At 42.0% G+C, this 24,423-nt stretch overlaps 1 protein-coding gene across 2 annotated transcripts in view; it reads right to left on the bottom strand.

The window, feature by feature from the left end:
• The window catches only part of fhl3a (four and a half LIM domains 3a), a 53,375-nt gene extending 28,952 nt beyond the window's left edge, over positions 1-24,423 (bottom strand). For both annotated transcript variants that reach the window (XM_061674643.1, XM_061674644.1), the window contains exon 1: positions 24,301-24,423. The gene's annotated coding sequence lies outside the window, so the exon portion shown is untranslated. The remainder of the gene's footprint in view (positions 1-24,300) is intronic.

Genomic DNA, 24,423 nt, shown 5'->3' with positions numbered 1-24,423 from the left:
GTGTGCCTTGCAGATTTTGAGAGCGTCACTGCCTGGAGAATCCAAGGTTTTCTTTTTTTTCCCTATCTTTTATTTCCTGGTATAGTATGTTTAGAACCAACATAAGGACCGGAGAGGGACAGAAAAGACAGGAAATCTCAAAAGCAGACCAGAGGAAATTTTTAACAGGCCGCTAACTGGTCTACTGGATGTGCTTTGAGATGGTAAACGCACGAAGATGGTTCCTAACAAGTAGGATGGCGTAAAGCTGTCAGGCAAAAATATACTAGCACTGAGTTGAAATGGAAAAATTGGAGTAAAGGTAGTGAGAGTTAAATTTCTACAGTTCTCACTCACAGCTGATTTTAGAATAAAAAGAGGAAATATTTTATGTTTATTTCTTTAAATCTGAGGATCCTCTTTTTTGCCTAAAACCTGCAATTGTTTAACGGGGACATAATTTATTATATTATTCCATGCCCATGACACAATCAGCTAGGCTGGGTGAAGATACACAGCAGCTTTTAGGCAACGTCCGGAGTCTGAGGCTATTAGGTATTTGTGCTTGGTGATGTGTCCACATACACATATTGTAGTGTATTAACTGCTGCCTCCATGAGTTAAAAAGGTTGTATTGTCTTTACAGGTATTTTTTTTTACACCACACTCTGGGATCTGCTCTTGCAAATAAAAAAAAATAGGCTGTTTAAAATGTTGTATAAATTTTGATCTGCACTAATTACACTATAACAACCCTACCCAGAGTTTCTCAGACAATGACTTGGCAGCTAGAAGTCTCCAGTTCCAGATCGAAAGAGCCACTTTCAAGTTGCAGCCAAAGCGGTATCATGTCAACTTGAAATTTTCCAGAAATTTACCAGAAATCTTCCACCCCTTTGCAAACCTATGTATTTATGTTGGCTCTTAGAGGATCCCCTGTACTATGTATTTAACATAAATGTTGTACTGATGGTTGGATGATTTACACACTGCTTTCAAAATGTGAGAAAAATTGAGTATAAAACAGTGCCGAGTGCAGGGTTAAGTTCCTCTGAATATGATTCACCATCAAGCTTCATGGTGAAGCGCATGACATCAAGACTAACTGCGAGACACAGACCAGTCATTCGCCGGTGGTCTCCTGTTGTTGCTATTGCCGAGTCAGAACAAAGAGGCCTGGACGTAAAGGGGGTGCAGGGCTAAGGTCTCAAAGGCCCACCGACTCAGCAATCTGACCTGCATGCGGCACACACACTGACACAACTGCTTGCAATTACTTGTGGCTCGTGGCTTCAGTGATGGAAGCTGACCCTGAAGGTGAATGCCTCCACAAGAATTTATTTAGAAAGCATACATTACCACGTACCCCCCATATGTATAAGCAGTAAGGCTCTCAAACCCTCTGATTTGCTCATTAAAAAAGATTCCTTGGGAAATACAGTGATCCCCTTTTCATTGCAGAAGTTGTGTTCCACTCCCACCCGCAATTGGGAGTCTTGAATTAACATACAATGCCATCCTTTTGACCCTTCCAAAGAGACTTAATAATTCATCCATCCATCCATTTTCCAGACCGCTTATCCTCACTACAGTCGCGGGTGTGCTGGAACAGCCTCTAACAAATAACAAACAAAAGGCCTCATTTAGCCATGAGGTGGCTACACAACTTCTTTTATTTTTTAACAACTCAATGGACTATTAACGAGGGTGATTCCACCCAACGACTGCTGTTGGCAGGCAGAGGTCTCTCTGGAAGACATCTTAATGTCTGTCGTTTTGCCTCCCAAAAGAAAAATTGCATTTGTGGTTTGGGGCGTGCCTCTAATTTAGAGGATAAATAGTTGGGTTTCGACACCAACACCTAGGTTAGCTATCCTAACTATCCTTGCAGATTCATGAAGCCTGCTCAGATGAGAAGCAAAACATCTTCCAAGAGAACCACAACAGTCCAGTGATGATTGATTAAATGCCCTGAGAATGAAATGACCTGGGTGAATGAGACTATTTACAGACACATCTTCAATTAACCTAACATATGCGCTTGGTATGTGGGAGGAAGCTGGAGTACCCTGAGAAAACCCACGAACAAGCAAACTTTACTCAGGAAGGCCAGAGCCCGGATTCCAACCCTCCCTCCTCACTCCCATCTTGATGTTGTCCACATCTGCAAAACGGGTCACGTTAATGACACCCTTGAGTTTGGGAAAAAGGAGAAACAAAATCACATGGAGCTAGGTAGGGTGAGTTGGGAGGTTGCTCCAGTGTGCCCATGTTCTTCTCAACTAGGAACTGTCAGATGCTCAGAGAGTTGTCCTGCAGGATCTTTTTGTATACATGCTGGTTAATTGTCTGGCCTACACTGTAGGGGAAGACTTAGAATTTGTAGTTTGTGACACCAGTCCTGGAACTTTTCTTACACCCCTTGTATTCCTCTTCTTCTCTTAACACACCTCATTGAGGCTGATCCACCTTTAAAATAAGCGCTCAAAGAAGCTACCAAAAGCCAAAGAAAATGACACACAGCGTTAAGATGAAGAACTGAGATCAGTCTCTCCTTTTTCCTCGTTAACCTCAGAATAAGGGTTCATACCAAGAGACAAAGTCATTGTTGGCCTTGCAATCCACAAAGTCACCTGCCAAAATGCGCAACCAACAGGATGACTATCTTCAAAGTAATTTCCAGTACGCGCGGACCATTCCTCCCCCTTCTCGCAGGCACATCACCGTGGTAACGTGCAAACACCGTCCTCACACCACACAGTCATAAAGTCCTTGGCCGGTGACGTTCGCCGCTCATTTCACAGCAAGGCACTTGGCCCACCGTTTTATGCGGGATGCTGTGGCCATGCACAAACCGACGAGTCGTGCCATAAAAAAAAACACACACACAAGCACATTTATCAACACATCCTGAAACCTGCGATGCATATTCAGGGAAAACTGGAGACGCATAAATATGTCAGTTTAGCAAGGCGGGCTGTTAAACCTTGTGGAGTTAAAGTGTAAAATCTTTCAAGCTGAAACATCCCCGTGGAGCACTTCCAAATCATTAGGATACAATTCTGAGGATTTGCTTCGAGGGCTAAACCTGGGCCTCTAGTATACTGAACTCCTGCATAGTCAATTTCACTATTCACAAATTCACTTATTTGCGTTTTGTTCTGTGGAACCAATCCTTTGCCAACCATCGATCCATCCATCCATTTTCTGTGCCGCTTCTCCTCACTAGGGTCGCTGGCGTGCTGGAGCCTATCCCAGCTGACTCTGGGCGAGAGGCGGGGTACACGCTGAACTGGTCACCGGCTAATCGCAGGGCACATATAAACAAACAACCATTCGCATTTACATTCACACCAACAGCCAATTTAGAGTCTTCAGTTAACCTACCATGCATAGTTTTTAGGATATGGGAGGAAACCGGAGTACCCGGAGAAAACCCACGCAGGCACGGGGAGAACATGCAAACTCCACACAGGTGAGGAGTTTGAACCTGGGTCCTCAGAACTGCGAGGCAGATGTGACAACCAGTCGACTACCGTGCCGCCAAATCCTTAACTATTCACTGAAAATCTCACCTAAAATGGCGCAAAGTGTTGAGGTAATACATCACCACTGAGAGACTAAGATCTTGGTATGTCATAGAGAAGCTAAGTATAGCCTGGGTTGTTAGCAGAAGTTACGGAAAGTCTTTGAAATGAAATAATCTGTAAACCATTTATTTTGAAGGGTAATGAGCTGAGATTGAAAGTTTGTGGTATATTTATGGTTTAAAATATTAAGAGGCAATTATGAATCATTTTAGGAGGGGAATCAATTACTGGGCTTGGTCCCTATCCCCCACGAATAGCGGTGGTTCACTGTAATACTTCATAATGAAGATCTGTAGCCACTAGTACACATTTAGGCTATGATGCAAGCGCGTGAACACACAGAGGTTTAAGTAGAAAAACAAACACAACAGTCCGAAGGGTGGTAGTGGGGTGAGGGGGACAACACAGGAATAAACTACAGACAGACAACAGCTGCATACACATGCACCAACCATTTGTTTAAAACGCCTTTGTTGGGACTTCCTTTTGGACAGAACCACTAATATTTACTTTGCTGGCTTTTGTTATCATATAGATCAGTGGTCTTCATCCTTTTTACACTGAGTATCACCTCCAAAAATACTTGGCTCTCGAAGTGCCACCATACTGACTGAGTTAAATACAACTGAACTGCGCTTAACAGATGTACTGTTCTGGTTCTGGAAAAAAAGGTGAAGCCACTGTAGCATTATGTACAGTTTGAACAACTATTTCAGTGATTCTTTCGCGTAGCACTAGAGGCAGCCTGCATACAACGCATTGGGAATCACTGACAGATGAATACGGTACGATCAAAACAATTTGATTAAGGATCTTCTGTTGCCACTCTTCCACTGCAGAGTATTAGTCGCCAGAATCAAGAAAAGGTTTCAGGGTAAAGAAAAAAAAGATAATTATTCAGTATTTCTGTGGTTGGATTTTCTGCCCCATAGTCAACGGTTCTGGGTTTGAATCTCAGCTCAGTCCTTTCTGCGTGGAGTTGATTTGTTCCGGGGTTTGGGGTCACTGGAAACAACAAAAACTACACCAGTTGAAACGAGACACGCTATCAAACCTTAACGGGTTTCATGGTATGTAGTGATTATTCTCAAGGACACTGAGGGCAGGAAAACACAGTGCTGCCGCAAAGTGGCGACTACGTGGTATAGCACTTTAGCATAAAAAAGATTAGCTGTTAACGTGTTTAAATTATTTCCTTGGAGCCTCAAATATTAATGGCACAATGGTGAGAACCAATGAGGAACCAGCAGTGGTTAGTATCACAAATTGGCTAAAAGCACGGGCTGCTAACCCACTGGCCAGTGCTACTATTAAGGCTTTCAAGGAGTAACTTTTGACTAACATGCTTTTGCACAGCGCAAACTAGCATCTGTTAAATTAGCACTTGTTTTCTTTTGCCATTTCTAGCTGTGGATCCTCAAAAATTAATGGCATGATTATGAGAACCAGTTAGGAACCAGAAGTGGTTTGCTTCACAACTTTACCAGCTAAGAACCCAGACTGACCAGGTATAGGGGGTCTTGGGTTTACAACAGTCCCGACATACGACGTTTTGAGGTTACGGATGGCACATAATGAACTAGCTTGCAAAGCGGTGTAGGAATACTTGGTCACATGGCACAAGAAGCCAAATTTAGTTACCGTGTAGAATAGTTATATACTACACTGCGTTCCGACTTACTTACAAATTTGGGTTTTGTGTTTTAGCCATAGGAGTGTAACTCTATTGTAAACCAGGACCCTCTCTACTACAAAAAGTACCTCGTCAATATCGAATTTTAGCTTAACAATCATAACAATTAAGGTTTAATTAAAGGATGTAAAGATATGAGCTTGTGTCACATGCCTACGGGTCGCCAGGTCGACCTGGTTCTCTCATTCCGTTTTACCTGTTTTATGGTCTCCGGGCTTTCGCCATTGTTTTAATTTACCACATATCTGCTTGTTTGTCTATACGCCTGCGATTGGCGCATTTCAATGATTGTCCGACCTGTCTGCTTATATCAGATTTCCCATTCATCTGTATTTTTATTTAGACTCGCACTGGAGAACATCCGATTCCATGTTTTGTCCATGACGCATAAGCGAGGAAGGCCACAGGGCAGAACAAAATAGGTTCAAATGAAAACCGTAAATGCAGGCTTTATTGAGTCAATCACCAGATTTTGTGGTGACAGGGTGGAATATGTAAACATAAAAAATGACCTCAAAGTGATTACTGCTATCAAAAAGCAAAACTCCCTTCGGTGTACAATAGATCACAGCAGATTTATCAGCGGTTTTGTTTTGGTCTCCAGAGGCGCGAGTACCGAGACTCTGACTTTGTTGACTTTGCCAAAGCGGAATTGCAATCCATCAACTCCTTATCGCTCCATTGTCACATGCATTTTCTTTATCATGCAAGCATGCAAAGCACCATTCATCTTCCTCACCTAATTCATTACTGGTGATAAAATGCAAAAGTCCCTGCGTCTTAAGAAAAAAAAAAAAAAAAAAAAACAGGTGCTTGAGTGAACACTAATGGTGGCAGGGGTCTCTGTTTGGATATATTTACTACCACATTTGATTTTTTAAATGAAAGGACGGGCCAGGTCATTCATAAATTACGGGGGGAAAGTTGTGTCTGGAAAATATGATAAATGATGATTAAGTAATTATTTTTACCTTTTATTATTTCCACATTAATCATAGTTAATGAACCAATTATTTAATACAAATAAATAAATAAATACATAGTAAATATACAGTAGAGAGTGCCTATACATAATAGCAAACGTTTGCGAGTAGTGTTTATAATTGCTTATATTAATACTTTAAACCCTAAATATTGTACACCCGAAATTATCCATCCATCCATCCATCCATTTTCTGAGTCGCTTATCCTTACAAGGGTCGCGGGAGTGCTGGAGCCTATCCCAGCTATCATCGGGCAGGAGGCGGGGTACACCCTGAACTGGTTGCCAGCCAATCGCAGGGCACACATAAACAAACAACCATTCACACTCACATTCACACCTACAGGCAATTTGGAGTCCTCAATCAACCACCATGCATGTTTTTGGGATGTGGGAGGAAACCGGAGTGCCTGGAGAAAACCCACGCAGGCACGGGGAGAACATGCAAACTCCACACAGGCGAGGCCCGGGATTGAACCCCGGCCCTCAGAACTGTGAGGTAGACACTCTAACCAGTCGACCACCGTGCCACACACAGTTGAAACTATGAGCCCAAAATACTATAATTTCACATTCATTTTAAAACTAGCCTTAAGAATGGTTTACAGATGATTTGATTTGTAAAAAAAAGAAGAAAAAAAAATGCATATGTCACGGCTTCGCAAGCTGTAAAAATACCAATTACTACTCTCCTATTAACCAGCTCTTTGGCGGCAGTTTGTGACATATTAGGACATTCCAGAAAGAGCACAAAATACAGCCACAGCCAACTGATACTTTTGAACAATTAGATCCCTGTCGTGCCATGGAAGCTTTCTGCTGACCATGGCGTGTGCTGTAAAATATGACTACAAACATGTCAAGAAAAGCTTACCAAAACATCTAAACTTCATTTGGGGTTAATCAGAGACACTTTATATTGGGGGTGTCAAACTATTTTTTGTGGCTGGGTAATAAAAAATGCTTGCAATCTCTCAATATTATAAATAGTGAAGACAGTTTGCAATTTTTGAACATATTTTAGCAAGAAAAATGAAATAGACGCACATGATTTGTTTTCGCGGGCCACATAAAATTATGTGGTGGGTCGGATCTGGCCCCCTTGAGTTTTACACCTGTGCTTTAAATAGTGGCAGATGTGTGGTGACTCCATTCAACATGGGTTTGAATGTGATTGGTTAATTCTGAACAGCTGTAATCCCAGGTATAAGCGGGTGTGCCCATTTGTGCAACCATCCACATTATCTTAGTTTATTTTTGCTCCCTCTCTTGAAAAGATTTCAAAAAAAACAATTGCGTTGTACAGGTTGCAGGTCACATAATGGTGGAAAAAGTTTGGAAATTATTTACTGTTTTTTTTTATAAACATACATCACAGAAACCGGGCATATGAAGAGGGGTGTGTAGACTTAATTATGTCCTCTGCATGTAAACTAGTTTATTTTACTGATCATTTTTATTTTAGTTGATTGAAGACTCTAAATTGCATGTACGTGTGAATGTGTGTGCGAATGGTTGTTTGTTTATATGTGCCCTGCAATTGGATGGCGACCAGTTCAGGGTGTACCCCGCCTCTCGCCCTAAGATAAGGGATAGGCTCCAGCATGCCCGCGACCCTAGTGAGGATGAGCGGTACAGAAAATGGATGGATGGATTTTTATTTTATTATTTACAATGAATCAATTGACACATTATCTAATGAGATAAATGAGTAGGAAAACATAGGAAACTGAAGGAAAAACGGGACTTTGGATAATGTAAATGCCCGGTGGGCTGCGTTAAAGAACAGAATGGATTGTATGTAACCCACGAGCCATACCTTGCCCACCCCTGATTTACCTCATCTCTGTCCCGACCCTGACGCCTCTTTCCTCTAAAAGGGCTTTCTAGGTTCCAAGGGATTGTACGATCCTGTTGCACAAGAAGGTTCAAAAGAAACACTTTGGTTAACACTCCCCCTGACCAATCAACCCGCAGTCATTGATTATCATCATGCATGACTTGTCAATTCGGGTACTTGGCCTCCATTCTTTCAGCAGCGGTAATTAAACCCTAAACTGTTTCCACTCACCATGCAAAAAGGATGTGGGGCGGCTGACGTTGGTTGGGAGGAGGGGGGGTTGAATACTTCCACAGTGAAGTCATGGCGCTTGTGTCATAGACCCTCTCTCTCTTTGCTTTGCTCATCGTCTGGCCCTTATTTTACTCATTGATCTCATTTCCACGGCCTGCGTTGGAAGTGATTTTTTATTTTTTTTTCCCCCAAAGCTGGGATGTTTTGGCCAATTAAAGCGGGGGTGGGGGGCTGGAGCCAGAATTGCTAACGTCTGAAGCAAAGACATGGAGGTGAAAAAAATTTCGTGATGTTTGCCAGACCTTTGAGAGGAATGCGGATCACAATGTTTTTCTTTTGCACACCATTGTTTAAGAAAAACCCACAAACCAAACATTTAACTAAAGACTCTTGCAATAAGATAACAACAAGAATGTGGCTAAAAGATTTGCCACTTGTTTCCAGTTTGGTTTCTTCTCCTTCTACTGCAGAAATGTGTTACATCTGTACTGTATTGACCTATCTTCGTCTCTGTTGGTGTTCTGGCCCACTACCCAAAAGGTATTCACTCTATCAAGTTGCCAGTCAGAATGGGAGTGTGTTGCCATCACATGATTCCACTGAGACCAATTCATTTGGACTCCTGCACACAAAAGCTTCAAATTGATTACTGAATCTCTTAAAAAAAAGAAAAAAAAAAAACATTTAATTAAAAACAATATTTAAAAAAACCTGTAAAGTGAATTTAGAGTGGTTTCTAAATACACTAGTTTAAAAAGAAAGAAAGAAAGAAATGCAGCACAAGAGTCATAACAGTAAGACCTGAAATGTCTGTGGCTGCGTTCAGATAACCGGTACGACTTCCCACATTCAGATAATTAGATGCAAGGTTATGTCAATGTCAGCGTCTGGTGGGGGAAGGTCGGGAGAAATTAGTCTTGGGTGTTGAAACTTCACAACCAGGTTTCGAGCTTTCTGCTAGCTCTCCCTCTCTACATCAGTACCTTATACATGAAGAATAATACAATAATTGATTCTAAAAATATTCGATAGCTGCAGCCCTTATGTTAGGTAGCCCCCTTCACACTGCTTTTCTCACCAATTGGCACATCAGAGTCATAAAAATAAATTTAGGACTAGTTTGGCTCTTCCTTTCATACAAGCTTGCCAGAACAGGACAAGTGCACTTTCACACAGCCGCTGCATCTTTGCGCATTTCCATTTTTTTGTGAATTAAGCAAAAAAAAATGTATTTTCATTTATTCATGGTCTCTAGGATGAAAGCTAATAACTTGTCCATCCATCCATTCATTTTCTGAGCCGCTTCTCCTCACTAGGGTCCCGGGCGTGCTGGAGCCTATCCCAGCTGTCATCGGGCAGGAGGCGAGGTACACCCTGAACTGGTTGCCAGCCAATCGCAGGGCACATAGAAACAAACAACCATTCGCACTCACAGTCATGCCTACGGGCAATTTAGAGTCTCCAATTAATGCATGTTTTTGGGATGTGGGAGGAAACCGGAGTGCCCGGAGAAAACCCACGCAGGCACGGGGAGAACATGCAAACTCCACACAGGTGGGGCCGGGGATTGAACCCCGGTCCTCAGAACTGTGAGGCTGACGCTCTAACCAGTCGGCCACCGTGCCACCCTAATAACTTGTATTTAGGGATATTTTAGTTAATATAAATTTGGGGGGAAATCTTTTATTGAAAAAGATTTCAAAGAGGTCTTTGAAGTCATTTTATTGCAAAACTAGACACCTCAAAGAAAAAATATTTTCAGCTCTGATGGGCAGTGTGAAAGGAGCTGTGGTGATTGACTTTCACTCCTTTCATAATGCAGCTCATCAAGCGTTCCAGTGTTTGCGCATCTGTGACTTTGTGGCTTTGACAAACAGAATTTAGCAACGAGCGGTTTGCGGTCCACCGGCCGGCCTGCGAAATACAATCTACGAGTGATTACTTTCAAGAAATGTGGTGACAGCTGCTAAGCGAGCAAGCCTCCTCCTGCGTCGTTTACTCAGCGAGCGCCGCCTTCTCCATTATTCAAAGATTTCACTTAGTCTGCAGAAATTCCAGGAACTTTTCCTCCTCCCCCCAACCGACACACATGAAAAAAAGCTACACCATACTATGTGAAGTGCGACACAAAGCTCGGGCAGATGGTTACGGTGAAATACGGCACTGTTTGACATGGTGTGTTCACAACCTGCAATTCATACTGAGCTTACACGTATTCCATGTAACCCACTTACAAGAGGTTTGTGAATGAAAAAAAGTTGGTTGAAACTTGGTTGCTCATGCAAACTCCATGGTGCAGGACTTGCATTTGACGTATCTGTACTTCTACTTAAGAACAGAGTACTTTTGCCACCTCTGGTAGCAGATACAAGTGCTGGAAATAAGGATCCCTAGCTCAGTTCAAGACCTTCTTCGCCTCAAGTGTGCTAAGTTGTTGAAACCTCTCCAGTGTGAAGAGATGGTACGCGCTGAGTAAACTCCATGGTGCAGGACTTGCATTTGACAACTATTAAGCTTATTTTTTCCCCCTGACACGGTGATGACAGACGCCCCTGCGGGCAACAACCATGTGCCCGGGCCACTCCTCTCTGAAAGTCATCCCTTCATTCTCCCCTATTAGCGCCCTCAGTGAAGCCAAGAAAATCCCTGTTTAGCTTGTCCCTGTCGTAAATCTGAAAAGCATCCACTAGTAGAGGAACTAAAGTCCTTTTATAGCCACGCCAAGGACAATTTCTGCCATTTATGGAGGCTAAGACCAAGATCGCATGAAGGTGGGGGAGACGGATAGAAGTGCGAGAACCATGGTGTGTGCCCGATTTACAACCAAGCGAGCAACTTAAATGCGCATCTCGGCGTGCCGCACAGAGCTTGTCAAAGCATGCCCCTCACCGCGTACCGTATCTCAAACAAAAAGTGAGAGCACAAAACCAAGAGCTTGTAAATACTTGACTGAAAGTGCGGCGGCCCTGGAAGGGATGCGGCGAGAACACTTCTGGTTTAGAAGTCACATTCTGGTTCTAGTTTCATCATGCCGAGCTGCTATTGTGCTGTCACTGAGAGGAACACTCATGCTCCAGCAAACATCACATATCTCAGGGAATCAACCTAATATTTTTGTATTTTTTTAAAAATATTTGTTTATTTTTAAACATTTTCATCCATCCATTTTCTGTACCGCTTATCCTCACTAGGGTCGCTGGTATGCTGGAGCCTATCCCAGCTATTTTCGGGCGAGAGGCGGGGTACACCCTGAACTGATCTACAGTCAATCGCAGGGCACATATAAACAAACAACCATTCACACTCATATTCACACCTATGGGCAATTTAGAGTCTTCAATCAACCTACCACATATGTTTTTGGGATGTGGGAGGAAACGGGAGTTCCCGGAGAAAACCTGCGCAGGCACAGGGGGAACATGCAAACTCCGCACAGGCGAGGCCGGGATTTTTCAAACATCTTAATTTTTTATAAAATGTGTGTGTTTCTAATAGGTCCAGTAATGTTTTTTCCCCCAAAATATTTTGTCTAATTTTGTACCATTTTTCTATATTTTTCTAATTCCTCTTTTTTTTCAACATTATCTATTTTTCCATATTTTTCATATTTTCCATTTCCATCAGATATTTTCCCCAAAATTGTTTTTTTCTAATTGTTCCAATCTTTATTTTTCCAATATTTTTCAAATTGTTCTATTTTCATTTATTATTATTATTATTATAGGCGGCACGGTGCACGACTGGTTAGCACATTTGCCTCACAATTCTGGAGACCGGGGTTCAAATCCCGTCCCCGCCTGTGTGGAGTTTGCATGTTCTCCCCGTGCCTGCATGGGTTTTCTCCGGGTACTCCGGTTTCCTCCCACATCCCAAAGACATGCAGGGTAGGTTAATTGAATACTCTAAATTGCCCATAGGTGTGAATGTGAGTGCGAATGGTTGTTTGTTTCTGTGTGCCCTGCGATTGGCTGGCGACCACTTCATGGTCTACCCCGCCACTTGCCCGAAGATTGATGGGATAGGCTCCAGCACGCCCGCGACCCTAGTGAGGATAAGCGGAACGGTAGATGAATGAATGAATGAATTATTATTATACTCTGAGATGCTGTTTGGTGTCGAGGCACCAGCAACAGCCAGGACACGTACTCCCACTCGAAGGCGGACGGAGGCTAACCTCTTGCCCACTGGGGTAACCCCAACGTACAGGCTCCGAGCCAGGGGGCAATATGTGCCCACATGTCCTCAGCACCTCACATGGTGGGCAAGTCCAGAGAGGAAAAGACTCCAACCCACTCTCAAGAAGACTGGTACCGGAGCCCAAGCTCTGTGGTGAGGCGAGCCCGACTATATCTATTTAGAATTTCTCAACCTTGCACACCAGCTCTAGCGTTCCACATCGCTACAGTTGGTTTCTGTAGCCGGGAATCTGACCAGCAAGGTCCTCGCCTTCGGCTGTGCCCAGCTCACACCGCACCCGACCCCCTTGACCCTTCCCACAGGTGGTGGGTCCATGGGAAGGGAGACCTACGTTGCCTCTTTGGGCTGTGCCCGGCCGGGCCCCATGGGTGCTGACCCAGCCACCAGGCGTTCGCCATCGAGCCCCACCTCCAGGCCTGGCTCCAGAGGGGGCCCATGTGACTCACGTCCGGCCGAGGTAAAACATTAGCCACATATTTTTCTCATCATAAGGGGTCTTTGAGCCATGCTTTGTCTGGTCCTGCACCTACGACCTGTTTGCCATGGGTGACCCTGCCACAGGCATAAAACCCAGACAACTTAGCGCCTCGGATAATTTGCACACACAAACCCCTTCACCACGAAAAGGTGACAGGTCAAGGAGGGGCTAATATTTTTATATTTTTCCAAAATTTTTCAAACGTTCATCTAATACATTTTTTAAAGGGTTTCCTTTAGTTATACCCTGTGTTTCCTTATCTGCAGTATTTCTGGCGGCTTAATGATTTCCCGGTTAGGCAAGAGTTGCACAACAAGGACGGAATTCTGACAACAAAAAAAAACACAGATGCACGTTGAAACGTCTTGCTCGGCATTCTCGCAAGTGCCACATGATTTCACAGTCTGACTTCTGGTCCTTTGCAGCTGTGCGCGCCAACACTCAATGTTGCTTGGGTAAGCAGTTAACACGACTCGTTACTCAAGTTACCATAAGGCCATATAACAGCAACATCCAGTAGGGGTGCAGTGGCATTTTGTAACAAACAAGATGACTGAAAGCTATGTTAAATTCCCACCGTCTTGTCACGTTTAAAAAGTGACTCATGGGCCTTAGTTGAAGCCTGGATAACACATGTTCTACCAGTATTGCAAAATTAAGTAAATAGGCAAGAACATCTCACGGGGGAAGGACAGTGACAACGCTACTCTCTCGGTATGAAACAGTTTACGGTCAACCAAGATAATATTTGGTTGGTCCGTACTTCAGATTAAAAAATTTTATCATCGTGACTAGGTTTGCAACTAACGATTATTTAAATAATCTATTAATTATCTTTTTGCTTAAGCGATGAATCGGATTTTACAAAAAGGTTTTAATTTCTATCTCTATATTTAAAAACAAGACATTATTTCAAATTGACAGTGCAGAAAATGTACACAAAAATAAATAGGTTATGATTCAGTTCTTGTATGGTCTCCCCGTGCCTGCGTGGGTTTTCTCCGGGCACTCCGGTTTCCTCCCACAACCCAAAAATATGCATGGTAGGTTTGATTGAAGACTCTAAATTGCCCGTAGGTGTGAATGTGTGCGTGAATGGTTGTTTGTTTATATGTGCCCTGCGATTGGCTGGCGACCAGTTCAGGGTGTACCCCGCCTCTCGCCCGAAGATGGCTGGGATAGGCTAAAACACGCCCGCGACCCTTGTGAAGATAAAGCGGTACGGGAAATGGATGGATGCATGGATGATTCAGTTACTGGCTTGGTCCATAAAATGTCAGAAAATAAGCAAAAATGTTGATCATTTTTTCCCAAAGTAAAAGCAGGTATGTTCAAATGACTTATTCTGATTAAACACAAAAATAATCTTTTGGGTTTCATGAAGGACTACAGAAATTTACTGAGAGGCTGACATTCTGAGGATTTGGAAGAAGTTAAACAAGGTCTCGAAAACAATTACTGATTATCAAAACACTAGTCGATTAATTTGATAATGGATGAATTGTTGATTAATTTATTTATTGTTGCACCTCTCATCATGACTGCCATATCAGAATCATCTTTATTTGCCAAGTATGCCCAAAAAACATACAAGGAATTTGTCACCGGGAGTTGGAGCCGCTCTCGTACGACAACAGACAGTCAATTGACAGACAACACTTTTGGGACATAAAGACATTGACAAAAAACAGTCACTGAGCAATAAAGGGTTGCTAGTTATCTGGTAATGCCGGTACATTTCTTTTTTTGTTTTTTTGACAATTGTTCAAAAAGTTGCAGAGTCCTCTAGCACTTAGAGCAGTTCGAAAGACTAATATTGCAATAGTCCGGTGCAATGACCATTGGTATTTAGGATCTCTAAGCTTAGTAGTAGTGTCTTTTGACTTCTCGCATTTTGACTGTCCTGCAACAGCAAATCAAAAGAGAAAGAAGACGCAGTGATATTGTGATATTTTAGTGATTATTTTTTTTGTCTAGGATTTGTTTAATTTTTTTCAATGGTCAAAATTTTTTCTAGCATTTTCTACTTTTTGTGCAACATTTTTTCCTTATACATATTTAGTATTTTCCATGTTTCTTTTCTAATATTTGTGTATATTCTAATGCATTAATTCAGTAGATTGTATTTTTTGTCTATTTCTATATTTAATTGTAATATTTTCCACATTTAATAAATTTCTGCATTTTATTTTTAGTCTAATATTTTGTAAGTTCTCCAATATTTTGAATTATTAGCGCTTATCCTCGCTAGGGTCGCAGGCGTGTAGGAGCCTATCCCAGCTATCTTTGGGCGAGAGGTGGGGTCCACCCTGAACTGGACGCCAGCCGATCGCAGTTTTTTTGTTTCACATTTGTTTTATTCTTATTCTTATTCTTAACTTTTCAGTTTTTCATGTAATATTTCTTTCTTACTATTCTTTATTTTCTATATGTAGTTCTTGTATTTTATGTTCTTATTTTTCACATTTTTCACTTTTTTTTATATTTTTGAATATATTTCATTTTTAATCCAATCATTTTGTATTTTTTTTCCTCAATCTGATTCCTTATTTTCTTTATCTCTGTTTTATGTAGTTTTGTTGTTGTTGTATGTTTAGATATATAGTATTTTTGTAATATTTTTAATACCCTTTTGGCTCTTATTAGACTGTGCAATTGTACCTAATATTTGGAATCCTGACATATTTCTTTTTGCAGTATCGTGATAATAGTGCTCGCTGTTGATAAACTGCTGAAATGAAATAATACTTATCATGATCATTTAGCTACACTAATCGTGGAATGACATTTTCTTAGTGTTTCATCTCTCCTATGCTCATGCAAATAAAACAGCATTGACTCATACAATAATGTCATATACAGTAATAGCAGAGCAGACTGGGTAGTAAAATCCTTGAAAAACTAAGGTCAATAAACTCGTAATCCCCTCAATCCAGTATTAGCCAGCGGGGGGGGGGGGTTGCTTTCTTTGACTAGTTATAACAATGTGGTGTAACAATGTCATGCACAATTTGTTTCCTGGCAGGGACGGGGGGGCAAAAATTGCATCGTTTGACCTCCTTTATGCGAGGAATTCTCTGCACCCAGCAGTATTTTTCCTCCATTAGCCGTAGGTTGTGCTATGATTAGGCCATTAGCCGCGGTCCGTGGTGACTATTACGCGTCAAATTACAGGTTGAGTATGAAAACACTGCAAATTATTTGTAGACTTGCCTCAAGACAAGTTATTTGTAACAGCTATCCCAGCATGTTTTCATATGATAACATAATTTATACTGTGGTTGCAGACATACCTAAGCAGATCTCTGTACATACACATGCTAAATCAGAGCAGGGACCTTTTTTAGCCCCTTTCCCACAAAGAATATTTGCTTTTTACACACAGAATGTGGCAAAGAGGGGGCATATATTGCCATAACTGTCTCCAAAGCTTGAGACATTGCCAGTTTTCCTTTGAACACCTCACTAGGGAGGCTCCCAGGAGGCATCCTCACCAGCTGCCCTAGGCACTTCACCTTGCACCTTTTGGAGCTCTACTCTGAGCCCCTTCCAGATGTCTGAGATTCTCACCCTATCTCTAGTGTAGACACCCCACGGAGTGAAATCATTTCGGCCGTCTGTATCCGCAATCTTTTTCTTTTGGTCACAACCCACAGCTCGTGACCATAGGTGAGGCTGGGAATGTAGACAGACCGTCAAATAAAGAGCTTTGTCTTTCGGCTCAGCTCCTTCTTTCCCACGGCAGACCAATACAGAGTCCACATCACTGCAGACGATCCACCAATCCACCAGTTGATCTCCCACTCCATTCTTCCCTCACTCGTGAACAAGACACCAAGATACTTGAAGTCCTCCACTTGGGGCACGATCTCCTGTGATTCCACTTCCCGGCGGACCATCCTCTCCTGAACTCCTGAATAGACCTTTCCAGGGAGGCTTAGAAGTGTTGACCCCTTGAGTTGAAACACCCTCCGGTCCCCCTTATACACCTGGTTCTCTTTTTTCCCTCAGCTCTCTGAAGCTGGGGAAATTTCCAGGTTGTCTTGGTGTCCACCCATTCCGTGTCGGTACCTTTCACACAGAAGAGCATCACTGGAAAATCTGGCCTTGACGGGCAGTATGAAAAAGGCTTCCCTTTATATTGTCCATCCATCCATCCATTGTCTGAGCCGCTTCTCCTCACCAGGGTTGCGGGCGTGCTGGAGCCTATCCCAGCTATCATCGGGCAGGAGGCGGGCTGGTTGCCAGCCAATCACAGGGCACATATAAACAAACAACCATTTGCACTCACATTCACACCTATGCGCAATTTAGAGTCGTCAATTAACCTACCATGCATGTTTTTGGGATGTGGGAGGAAACCGGAGTGCCCGGAGAAAACCTACGCAGGCACGGGGAGAACATGCAAACTCCACACAGGCAGGACCGGGAATTGAACCACGCTCCTCAGAACTGTAAGGCAGACGCTCTAACCAGTCTCCACCCTGCCGCCCCTTTATATTGTGACCCAGAAAAAGGATTGATAAATCCTGGCTTGAAGGGGCTGCGTAGAAGTGGCAAAAATTCCCTCCTTCCTTCAGGCCAAGCTGCAGAGAAAACAGTCACAGCTGACTCATCGACAACACAGTGAATCAACAGACGATTCCCGCATCCAAACATCTGTTTTATGTGAGACAACTGATGGGGAAACACTGATTAAATGTAAGCCATTAATTAAGTGTCTTGCACGTGCGCCAATTTACTGACAGTATTCATGGTGACAAACTGAAGCAAGGAATGAGCTACATTCACATGCAGTTTTCTTAAAATTGACACATCAGAACTGAACAAGTAGACCCACCTGTGGCTTTCACACAGACCAGCGACATTGAAAAAAGATGGTTTTGAAGAGACGTATTCATACGTTTTCACAAATCCATCTATTTAGTGCCAAAGACGTGTTAATACGTATTCTGTGTTAAAAATAAATAAATAAATTATGAGATTGTGGCCATATCACAGTCCACTTCCCCCGAAACGTGGTCTGCCAACGGATATTCGGACTCTGATTACAGACATCCTGATCGGGATTCATCCTTATCTGGGAGCAGCAGGGCGTCATCCCCAGAGCCCACAGAAAGTCACGGAAGAGGTAAGGACTTGCTTACGTTCATAGCCTGAGCGATTACTCCTTTTACCATTTTTATCATGCAACATGCACAAGTAACCATGACAGTTTGTCCTACGATACTACACGTTTACAAATCATGCATCCTGTAGACGAAAAACATGGAGCATCTATAGCTAGAGTAATTGAATAGATTTTTTTATTGTCCTTCTTTTATTTATAGACAGTAGTGCAAACATAAAATTTTCAGACGTGTGTAATGTATAATTTATTTTATCTTTCCTCATCGCACTGTAGCAACATCATAAATATGTTATGTTAATTGTACATATTTCTACAAATTACAGTTGGTGCATGCAGCAGCAGATGGACATCCACACCTGTTGGCAAGAAAGCTGGAAAAAATATATTTTTCTCCACACTGCAGCTATAATATGTTTCATTTTTATGCTAATTGTTTATTTTTTATCATTTACAGTAGCTGCATCAAGCAGTGGTGAGGCTGTTCATGGCTGGTCGTCTGCTGACTGGGAACCCACGAAAGTCCCACAGGCACGCACCCACACATCCAACCACACGTGTGCACGCGCAAACCCACACACACATACGCACACACACACACACACACACACGCGTACGCACGCACACACACCATTGACAGGCATGTAAAAGGGCTTTCATTACAGTTCTGAGACAATCTCGAAAGCTGGGACATTGCAGAGTGCCCTTAGTACTCTCATTCTGTGTCGGTACACAGTGACAGTACCTTCACACAAACAGGCTCCGATAACCTCCAAAGCCAAAACATTTGCTGGATTGTTGTTTTCTCTCATTCCTTGCACACAGAATATAATCAGTGGAAAAATGCCACCTTTTGACGTGTATGAAAGGGGTTTCTTTTAAATCTCTGAGACTACCTCCAAAACCCCATTTAGTCCTCCCATTCCATTTCAGTACCTTTTACAGAACAGCAAATTGGGGAAAAAGTGGCTTTGGTGGGCAGCATGAAAGGGTCTTCTGTTACACCTCTGACACTGGGGAAATTGTCAGATCGCCTTTGTGCCCCAATTCCATGCGACTTTGAAAATTTTAAATTTGAAAATTACAAAACAATTGCAGCATGGTGGTAATAAAAACGAAAAAGGTAGCTTTGACAGGAACCGTGAAAGGGTCTTCTGTTACAGCTCTGATACCACCTCCAAAACCGTGAAATTTCCGGGTTGCTTTGGTTCCCTCATTCCATGTCGGTACCTGTTACACAGAATGGTGTAGTGGGAAATAGCTGGCTTTGAGGGACAGTGCGAAAGAAGCGTCAGAAACACCTCTCATACCACTTCCACAAGCCAGAAAACTGTTGGTACCTTACACACACAACAGCGGCGTAGTACAAAAATGAATGCCAAAAAGCTGGCTTCAACGGGATCTGTGAAAGGCTCCACTGTTAGTACCTCAAAAGCCAGATTTCCATGTCGCCTTAGGTGGCCCAATCCATGTCAGTAACTTTCACATAGAATTGCAAGACAGAATGCTGTCAGGGAAAAACTGGACTTGATGGCAGTGTGACACTACCACCGAAGTCGGAAATTGCCAGGTCAACTTCAATGTCAGTACCTTTCAATGCAATGTCAGTACCTTTCACACAGTACATCAAAATGGGAAAAAAAGCTAGCTTTAAGAGGTGTGCAAAGTATCTTTCTTCTTAAATAAACATAAAATCTGCCCATATTAAACAAGTGTCTGTAATTATGATATACCCTACAGTTCCCATAATTTGTCATTTCCAGCAAAAACAGCGTTTCTTTTAAAATGAGCAGATAAGTGCTAGGTAAAGGCCTGTAATTACATCCCATGAGAAACCTAATTACAACACAAGCGCAGTCAATGACTTTGTAAACTATATAACGCTTATGCTCCTTTTAACTCCGAAGCGAGTGCTGGAAAGGATGAGAGGATTGTCGAGCGGGTCAGGGGGTGTTTTACCTCCCACGGGGGCGCCCCGGCTGGACGGATCATGTTACGTTTACCAACAAGAGCTTCCACAAAGGAAGTCTCGCGCCCTTGTGGTAACACCCCACAGCACCTGGCCATGCTCACCCACACAGGAAGCCTGAGGTCACTTCCCCCACTTGCAGGGAATGCAGACGCACTCCTGCCGCCAGCCACGAGCCCCCGCACACAACCGAAGAAAAGGTGGAAAAGAATCTGCACTAGAATCAGTGATTCCTGACATAAAATAAAGTCGCCTTGAGCCTAGATTCTTAGGCTTAGTACAAGGCGTAGCAAGGCATGTAATCAAATGGAAGTAGCTGACAAGTAATGATTTTTTTTCATGAACATAACCGCGTTAGGGATACGGATATAGTTAGGAGTTAGGGTTGGGTTTAGGTTTAGGGAAGAGGGTTAGGTTTAGGGGTACGGGACAGGGCTAGAGATAGGGTTGGGGGATAGTTTTAGGAGTTGGGAATAGGGATAAGGTTATGGTTAGGTGGCGTGGTTATGGATAGCGATAGAGTTACGGGTTAGTTGTAGAGTTTAGTGATTAGAGTAACATTAGGGTTAGGGATAGTGAGTGCTTAGTTTTAGCAGTCATGGTTAAATGTTGGGGATAATGTTCAGGGTTATGGATAGTTCTGGGTTTGGTTTAGTGGTCAGCGGTTGAGAAAAAGTTAGGTTAGGGTTAAGGGTTGGGGGACAGAAATAAAGGGTCAGGGATGGGGATAAGGGTTAGGTTTAGACGTTTCGGGGTTACTGATGGGGATAGGGATATAATTGGTATTAGGGGTTAGGGATATAATTGTTATTAGAGGTTACGGTTAGCATGAGGGATAGATTTAGGAATAGAGTTGAGGGTTATGGCTAGGTCTTAGGTTATGGATAGGTTTAGGTTCTGGGGTCAGAAGCAGGAAAAGTCGTTGGGGATGATGGTTAGGTGAATGGGTTATGGCAAATACTGCATCGCGCAGCCTCTTCAATAAACATCCCCCACATTGCCACTAACAGTTGAAGTCTCAACTACAAATGCAAACACACCCACTTGGTCACACTGCTGTAGATCTGCAAGTGTGGATGTAGTTGAAACAGATGTTTTATGTAACATGTACTTCATGGTAGTCATTCATGTCATCTCCTTCGTTGAATATTCAGTTGTGGGAACTCCATTGTTGAATCCACGCCATCCATGATGGCCAACACTAAAGTTTTTCGCCTTATGGAGTCAATAAAGACCAATTTCAACTCCCACTTTATAACCACCTGCAACCACTTGACGGCCTTTTGTCTTTTGAGGGCTGCTTTCAAATGATGCCAACCCATGACCCGGCCGCCTGCCAGCTATTCAGTGTCTGGCTCGCTTCCAGCCACCATGCGGGGCTGACCCTTGGAAAACGCTGAAAGAATATGAGCAGCAGAGGAAGAGGAGACAGAAAAACACATTACAAAGCTTCCAAGATGCTAAAACGGGGACAGAATGACAGGCTTTTGGCAGCAAGGCCGGCAGTCCAGAGTGGTTAAAAAGCACTCAAAGTTCTTAAAATGTGCGCTTTCTTTTCTTCATAACAACAAACAGCAAGCTCACAACACCCAAACTGTTATACGTTATTTCGATGTCATAAGCAGCTAGCACTAATAGCTAGTAGGGGTTGAAATGACTAGTCGACTGGTAGATTATATACAGTAGCGAATACAGACCCTGCAATTGTGTTATTTTATTTTTTATTTATTTAACCTTTATTTAACCAGGCTGCTCTCGTTGACATTAAAGATCTCTTTTTCAAGAGGCCAAGACAAGTTACAGACATACAAGGAAAGACAAAGTACAGTTTATAAAGCTCAACAATTTGGATTCAACCATCAATGAATCATATCATATCAATCAATTGTTCAAGCAGATGAGCTAAAACATCGACATTCTATAGAAACTGCTTCCAATTCTTTCATTATATATTTAAAAACATTTAAGGACACCAGTTCCTTGATCTTTAAGTCATTCTGTAACAGATTCCAGGTTGAGGGTGCAGAGTATCCAAAACCCCTTCTCCCAATGTCTGTCCGAGCTTTTGGAACAGAGAGCATGAAGAGGTCCTGAGAACTGAAGTTGAATTTGAAGTTGTTAGTGTTTTACAAGTTCCGACTCTCTTTGAAGCCATGAAGGTATCTGAATGTGATAGGACAAATGAGTCGGTGGGTGAGGCCAGAGCAACTGAGGACAGGCGGGAAAAATGAGCGCATGATCGAGCTTATTTGGAGGCGAAAGCAGCGCGCAGCAACTTGACAACTGAAAAAGAATATCAATGATGTCATTGATTAATCGTCAACTCTACTATCATCACCTTAGTGTCGTGCGTTGACCACAAAATAAAATCTGGATTTGTTCACCCCCTTCTAGCTAGCCCTTATGTAGTGTTTCACCAACCTTTTTGGTGCCACAGACCGCTTTCACATAAAGGGACAGGACAGACAATGACATCCTATGTGTGTAACTTATGTACAGCCTACTCCGTAATTTTTGGGGGGTCAGCGCTTAACCAAGATAGGACGTTGGAAATCGAAGCAAGGAATTCAGTGGTTTTTAGCAATTTAGCAATGTATTGGATTTTTTTTTTTTTAATTACTGGATTTAAAAAAAAATACAAAAATAAGGTGAAAGCCACTGAAACATTATCTCCAGTTTGAACATTTAATTCAGTGATTGCATTATGCCATATCCCACTTCCTGCCTCAGGATGAAAGTAGTTCAGCCCAAGGGCCTTCTCCTGCACGCCTGCCCGGTAGCTCGTGTCACACTAACGTGTGTCGCGCTATGAGGAGTTTTGTATTGTACGTGCACAAACATTGAGACATAATAGCAGAAAATAAAGAATTATTAAGAAAAAGAAAACACCAAGGCTGAGAAGATGTCCCCTGCACTCTTCACAGGAAGTGTTTTTTTTGTTCCTGATGAGCCAGTGCAAATTTGACTAAGCTCTGACACATTACCAAGCCTTGGCGTGCCTGTGCCTGCGTTTATTGAGCCAAATGTTACCATGAGGAAGGAAACAATAATACCAAGTGGTTGTCGAATGAAAAGCATGTACAGTATCTCCAAATTTCTCCAAGCTTTTTTTCCCTTTTGATCAGAAGTTTTCATATTTTGGATAAAATGGATTAAAAACATTATTTTAATTGTAAAAATGTTTTGTAAAAGTGAAAAACAAAACAAAAAAATTCAAGGATTCAATAATTCAAGGATTTTTATTGTCAATGCTTCATACAGTATATCCAGGACATAATCTTTCACATAATCTTGTAATTTTTCAGGCTGAACATTTTCTGTGATTTTAGAAAACAATAATGGAAAAAAAAACCAACAATCTTTAAGTTGAAAAAAAATATTTTGAGGTTTTTTTTATAACATGGAATGAAAAAATGGGTCTAAAAACTGTTTCAAAATATATAATATAAATATAAAAGGTAACAATATTTAATCCAAAAAAATCTATAAAATATATATATATAAAAAAAGAAAAGGAAATAAGAGAACATGTTTTTATTTTAGCCCCAAAACATCTTTTATTTTTTTTTAAAAATGACATTATTTTTCTTCTCTCAAAAGAGAGGAGGGAGTTTCTTTACCACCCAAAAATATTTTTTAAATAAAAAAAGGGCGGAAAAACATTCATGTTTCAAAGAAAAGGAATGAAGGACTTTATAATGTATTTTGTTTTCTTAAATTAGAAAACGTTCCTGTAGTAATAAGAAATAACGCTCCACGTTTTTTATCTTAACATTCTCAGTATCTTTAATAATGTCTATATGCATATTATTTTTAATAATATTTATAATATTAAATGAATGTATTTTTTTTGTCAAATTAACTCCCGGCATCTTTAGTTTTTTTTCCCCAACCTTCTTTTTTTTTTTTATAAAACAGGAAATAAGTCACAACAGTTGGAGATACAGTACATGATTTCTGCGGGTGTGGAAAAAAAATAAAATAAAATCAATCACAGTCATAGATCGATAACTTTGCAATCATGCCACAACAACTAAAACCAACACAATAAATCATGAGGATAATTACCATAATATTGTGCCTTTAAGGTCACCTCCATTGGGGAAGTCTAGTTTGAATGAAGTTTACTTATTATATGCATGTACTATTAACAATAAGTGTGTTACACGTGAACCACGAAGAAACACAAGTAAAAATCGAACTTTCCTACCAGGTATGAAGCGGGAGCTGACAGCGTGCCGCCCGGGTGTCACGTAGCCGTCAGTCGAGCACTGCGGGGCGGGCTTCGGTGTGGAGGACGCTCCGGTCCGGTATCGCCCGCCGCCTGCTGCTG

The sequence above is a fragment of the Phycodurus eques genome, chromosome 4, assembly GCF_024500275.1.
Source record: "Phycodurus eques isolate BA_2022a chromosome 4, UOR_Pequ_1.1, whole genome shotgun sequence".
Taxonomy (NCBI): Eukaryota; Metazoa; Chordata; class Actinopteri; order Syngnathiformes; family Syngnathidae; genus Phycodurus; species Phycodurus eques.
The sequence above is the reverse complement of the archived record's forward strand: the minus strand, read 5'-3'. Positions and strand labels throughout refer to the sequence as shown.